This window comes from Neopsephotus bourkii, unplaced genomic scaffold (assembly GCF_033783945.1).
Source record: "Neopsephotus bourkii isolate Nb327-2 ecotype Australia unplaced genomic scaffold, CSIRO-AGI_Nbou_v1 NB_1624, whole genome shotgun sequence".
NCBI lineage: Eukaryota > Metazoa > Chordata > Aves > Psittaciformes > Psittacidae > Neopsephotus > Neopsephotus bourkii.
The window spans coordinates 1,636,501-1,642,500 of NW_026902099.1; positions in this window are offsets into that span (position 1 = coordinate 1,636,501).

Genomic DNA, 6,000 nt, shown 5'->3' on the forward strand with positions numbered 1-6,000 from the left:
TAGACATTTACTCGCTCTCTGAAATAATTCAGAAATCTGTGCCTAATAATGCCACCTGGTGTCACCTGTCATAATGATGTTTAGCTTTATCTGTTATTTTTCAAAATACAACATAAAAGCCATGCCGTGTTTTCCACAGCTGGTAAGTGCTCCTAAAAATTATTGCCACCTACAAGAAGGAAAATGTTGCAGAGCCTTCTAATAATAATGAGAGAGGCATGTGTCTGAGGAACACACTGCTTTAATTTTACCTTCAAAAACTTCAACAAAAGGCACCAGTTCTGGGGGCATTAGGAATGTATTCATTCCTTAGGCAATGAGTCAGCTGCAGGCAATATATGCTGCACAGTAATCTATTGCTCAGCTGTAGCACTTATCAGGTTGCAAGGCAATAGTGTATTGCTGTATTCATTTCATCGAAAGGTTTCCCTTACTAGAGTGCATTGGCCAATATTTCAGTGCTACCATGAGCTAAACCAGCATGCTTACTCTTGTAGTGAAGTAATTAATTTAAAATGTAAAAAATAAAATAAACCTACACTTAGTTATTAAGAAGTCCAGCAGAGAACTCTTACAGTGACAGATGACATTAGCCTACAAGCATTTATAACTTACATGGTAATAAAATGGGGTTACATTTTTGAATTAAATTGATAACATGACCAAATCGATTTCATTAGTGTATCTGTCATATTTTCTGTTAATGATGGCTAACGGTGGAATAGAAGCTGACAACAATCCCTGAAAAACTGTGCGGATCAAAATTATATTATAGTGGCATTCATGAATTTTAATGCCCTTTCTATCATGATTTTTTTTTAACTCCCCTTTTGAATTTGAAGCTCTCAAGAAGAGAATTAAACTTTCTACACCTGTCTCAGCTCCTATTATTTCTATTGTTACAAGTTAATAGGCTCAAGAATGGAAGATATTTGCACTAACCAAAACAAGAAAAAGGCATTGCTTGAGAGTCTCTTATGAGTGCTTATACAGGAACGGATGATTCTCCTCTGCTAAATTGTTGACATCAGAGTAATTTCTCCTGGATGACTAGAGAGCTTTAGGATGCCCAAATTACTGTTTAGAAGACTGTCTGTGGAAGACGCTATTCGTATTAATAGACTTTGGTCCTCTGGTGGGTAACTCCCTTTAATGCTAATGGAAGTTCTGCAGAAATCTACAGGAGATTATAGCTACTATCATGAATTATCATAGCTCTCTAATCCCATTAGTAGGGTTTAAATTTGTGCAAGTTAGAAGCGTACAAGGGAAGAAATGCACCTCAGAGCAATTGAGAACAGCAAAATACCCTTATGTAAGGAGATAACTTGACCTTTCTGGTACTTGAAAATGTGACAAGATATTACACATGTGTCATATGAACTGAAAGACCGCTACTCTTTCCAATTTCAAGTCCCTGATTAGAACTCCTTTCCTGGGTTAAAATTATGTGGAAATGGCTCATTAATAAGGAGACACTGTGGTGTTATCTGAGCATGGGCAAGGTACAACTTTACCTTAAATATTTTATTAATTAAATAATTTTATCTTGAATATATATTTTATACATGTATACATACTGTATATGTGCATTGTGTCTTATTTGAGCATATTGTCTTTCTTGCTTTCATAGCTGTTGCCTCAGGAGCTGTGACAGGAACATGGGTAAACAAATTCAGAGATGCAGTCTATAGAGTCCATAGGCGGTAGAGGGGGAAATATTTAGGATGCCAAATGTGAGGGTGTTTTGGCCTTGTGGGGGTGTTGGTCTCTGCAAGAGAAACTTCATCTTCACATCTTTTGTCCTACTATTAACAAATTTGTTGAGATTTTAATGAGATTCTTCTGTGCTGTATGTACACTTACAGGCTGCAGACTCCACAGAGGGAATGTCTTCCTGTCTATGTGTACTGTTTGCATTTTATACATGGAGTGGGTTGACTTTGGTCTGCAGCCAAATGCCCACAGCTTCTCTCTCACTCCTGGTCTTCAATGGGGTAGGAGGAGAAAATAAGGCAGACACATGGAGATAACCTACCAGTTAATGTCATGGGGGAAACGGACTGAATTTTGAGATAATTACTTCAATGTATCAGCAATTAAAATAGGTTTGGATAGCAAGAAAAAAAGACAAATTTGAAAGAACACCTCTCATCTTTTTTTCAAGGTTCAACTTCACTCCTTCATTCCCAACTCCTCTACCTCCCCCTGCATCCTCCAGTGGTGCAGGGGAATGGGCAATGGAGGAGAATGTGGTCAGTCCATAAGAGCTCCTCTCTGACACGCCTTCCTCCTCACACTTTTCTTTGCTCCAGTGCAGAACCTCCCAATGGGCTGCAGTCCTTGAGGAGAAACCTGCTCCTATGCTGGTTTTCCACAAGCTGCAGTCCCTTCAGACCATACCCACCTGCTCCAGTATGTCATCTTCCATCAGCTGCAGCATGGGTTTCTGCTCCAGCATGTTCTCTCTCCAGGCTGCAGGGAGACAGCCGTCATCTTCACCGTGGGCTGCAGGGGAACCTTTGCTCTGGCACCTGGAGAATCTTCTCCCACCTGCTCCATTGACCTTGTTGTCTGTAAGGCTATTTCCCACAATCTTTTTTCTCATTCCTCACTGTTGTGCAGTGTTTTGCCCTTTCTAAATATGCTTTCCCAGAGGCACTACCACGTTGGCTGAGTGTGTCATCTGTTCCCTCCAGTGGGTAGGCTTGAGCTGCCTGGACAGGAATTTACCTGGAGGAGACAAAGGGCAACTGTAGTGAGAAATTAGCATTCCTTCACTGCATAATTGAACAGTCTATCGCCCCTGGTGGTGCTCTCTGAAGAGACATCAGCAGCACCTTGCACACACCCAGCAGGGAAGGTATCTCATTTGGGTATTTACAGGCAATCTGGATGTTTCCTCCAAGTGGTTCCACTGGACAATTTCACCCAAAAAGCTCCACAAAGCCACATGTTCTCCTGCCTGCTGTGAATGTGTTTGGTGTTTTTTCCTTAATTGCTTTTTTTTGTTCCACTCACGGCTTTCTTCATTAGCTGCAATTCAGGGGATTTAGCCTATAATCCAGTACATTTTAATAGCAACTGTCTTCAAAAAAAAACAAAACACAAACAACCTCTACTGATCCTCAATGCCACTTAAATAACAACTTTAAAAGAAAGAAATATTTCCAAACTGCAGGCATCAATGTAAAAACCATGATTCAGTCTCTTAACAGAGGTGCTGAGACCTGAAGGAAACTGGGGAAAAAGTTAATGACACCAATAAAGTCTAGTTTTACTTCTTCAAAGATCTCATTTTGGACTGAGAAAATTTCCTTTTCCCAGTTCTGTTTCATCTCCTGTCTCTGGGGTTAGTTTTATTTTCACCGGATTAAATAAGGAAAAGCAAGAGTCTTTGAAAAGGTATTTGCTCCCGTATAGAGCCAACTCCAGGTATCTGAGACAGACTTTAGAAGTTCTTTGACTGTAGACTGCAGTCTATTGCAGTCAATGGAAAATTGTATTGCATTTACTAATACAGAGTTGCGATCTATTTTCATGTGTTCGTATTTGCTGAAGACTAGTCACTTCATTTAGCCTATTCCATTCAAACCATCTCACTGAGTTTATTTTAAGGTTTAATACTGCTGAACATTGCTGTATCCATTCCAAGTGAAGTCAATAACAATAGGTAGTCCATAACAAAAATCACTGGGAGATGGTACTCCTACCTTCTTCTCCACCACCCCCCAAATCACTTCATAAAACTTCTGATTAGTTTTGCTTTGGGAGGAAGGAGCAAATAAGTAGATTGCATATTGTGTGGATTAGATGTGAGTGCAATGAATACTATTTTATAAGGAAAACTCTGGATTTGCTAAATCTTGATAACTTTTAAATTATTATTTTTTTTTTTTTTAACCAGGTGCCCTTGAGGAGGAATCCCTGTAACTTGTGTGTGTGGCATGCTGGCCTTTCTGATCCATCCCACCATGGGGGAGTGCAACCCACTTTAAAAACAAACAAACCGAAAACAAGCCAGCTTTAATGCTCTAGTAGAAAATGTGTTAGCTTTTGACTGCAATGTTCTCAACAGCCAACTTGAGGAAGAAGATTTACCTGGTAATATAGACAGATATCCAATAGTGAAGGGATTTCTCTTAGAGACATTAATCTGAAATATAAACAGTAAGATGTTCAATGATCCATAGAAAGAAAAAACAAAGATGCTTTCAAACATGAGTTCTCTGTGTGGAATTCTTGTGCGTCTCTGCACCAAACTCCTGAATCCAGGCTACCTTAGTGGCTGATAGCTGGGATCACCTGTACCGGGAACCCTCTGTGGTGTAATTACATTCTCGCAACACAGATCCTTTGCTAATAAACCCCTCTAGAATTCAAAGTGTGCGGGGGAATTAAGCAGATTACTCAGCTGTCTGCTCAGGGCTGCTGCTGTTCTGGCAAAACGTAGGAGCCTGGGATCAGTAATATGTCAATACGTTTTTGCTGTAGCAGGGAGCTAGTTCTGAAATTTGAGAGCTATTCCTGTATGTCAACGGATGTAAGCTGATAAGCTCTGCTGGGCTCACATCAGCTCTGTGAAGGATAATTTTGTGACGTACCATTGCCTGCATAAAATGGAGAGACATATTTGCTCATTTGCTTGATTCTTGCTTGGCAGATGTTGATGTAGCTACAGTGACAGCTGTGGCATAACAAAAGGACAGAAATCATGACCTATTGCTGCTCCAGTTAGTTTACATTGTCTGCATACTTGGAACATAACCTTTAACAATGCATACTTATATGAGTTTCTTTGCTTCCTTTTCTTAAAGGACAGATTAGTATATTTCCCCATAATGCATTCAAAAATGCATTCTAATTCTTAAAAAATGCAATTTTTAAGAAACTTTGAGACACCACTATGGGCTTATATTTCTAGTGCATGTAAGTCCAAAGCACTCAATTTGACTAATATATTAAAATATACATAGATATTGTTCAGGTCACCATTTAATGCATGCAGCCACAAGACACAACAGCATTGTTTACAATCTAAACCTAATTAAAGAGTATGCAGGAATGAGGAAAGGATCAATATTTAATATGTTTTTTCCATCTGCTTTCCTCATCACTGAAAACATGTCAGAGAAAATGCCAATACTTTGATCTCACACATGTGCTCTGTTGCTTTTCCACTGATACAGACAAGGTCAGTTGTGACAGAGGATGCTCTAAATTCTCTGGAAGTTCCTCAATTAATAGGTGACTATCAGACAGAGTATTCAAAAAGCGACAGAAAATATATGTGAATCTCAAATATTATCTCTGGGAAATCTTCAAACAAAATACAGCTTTGATTTTAAGTTTAGAAGCATCACCTGATTATCTGCAAAGATGCTTGACAGTTCAGAGGTTAAATACTTCTTGGATGCTTTTCTGCTGAAGGCATCTAAAAGCTGTCAGTTTTATAATAAATTTCCATGGATGTAGTTTCACAATACATTTGGGGAAATGAGGAAATCTTCCTGTGATATAGCAGGCAGTTTATTGAGAACACAGGAATGTAATCTTTATTGTTCCAAAAACTTGCAGTTGACAGACTTGACAGTGGTAATAAACCTTTCTTTCATGCAAATGGTTGCTTTTGTTAGACTTGGCTCTTTTCCCATATATACAGAGGCTTTCACAATTATTTCATGCCAAACTATTATTAAGGATGACTTGTGGTCATACAGATATAAGAAATATTATCTACATTACAGTTAGTGTTTTCCATTTGCATTTCCTTATGTTGTTTCTCCAGTTTGCATGGTATCCTACCTCTAGACCCTGTTCTTTGCCCTCAGTGTTTGGCTCTTAAATTTTTTGACACAGCATGGCATTTATAAAATGAGGTATAATGGTAACTAAGATTGAGAATGTCCCTATATCCTTGCAGGTAGCATGTTTGCAAAGAAATTTGAACATAAGGACAGCAACCTAATATTGTAGAAGATGGCTGACTCCATCCTTGCC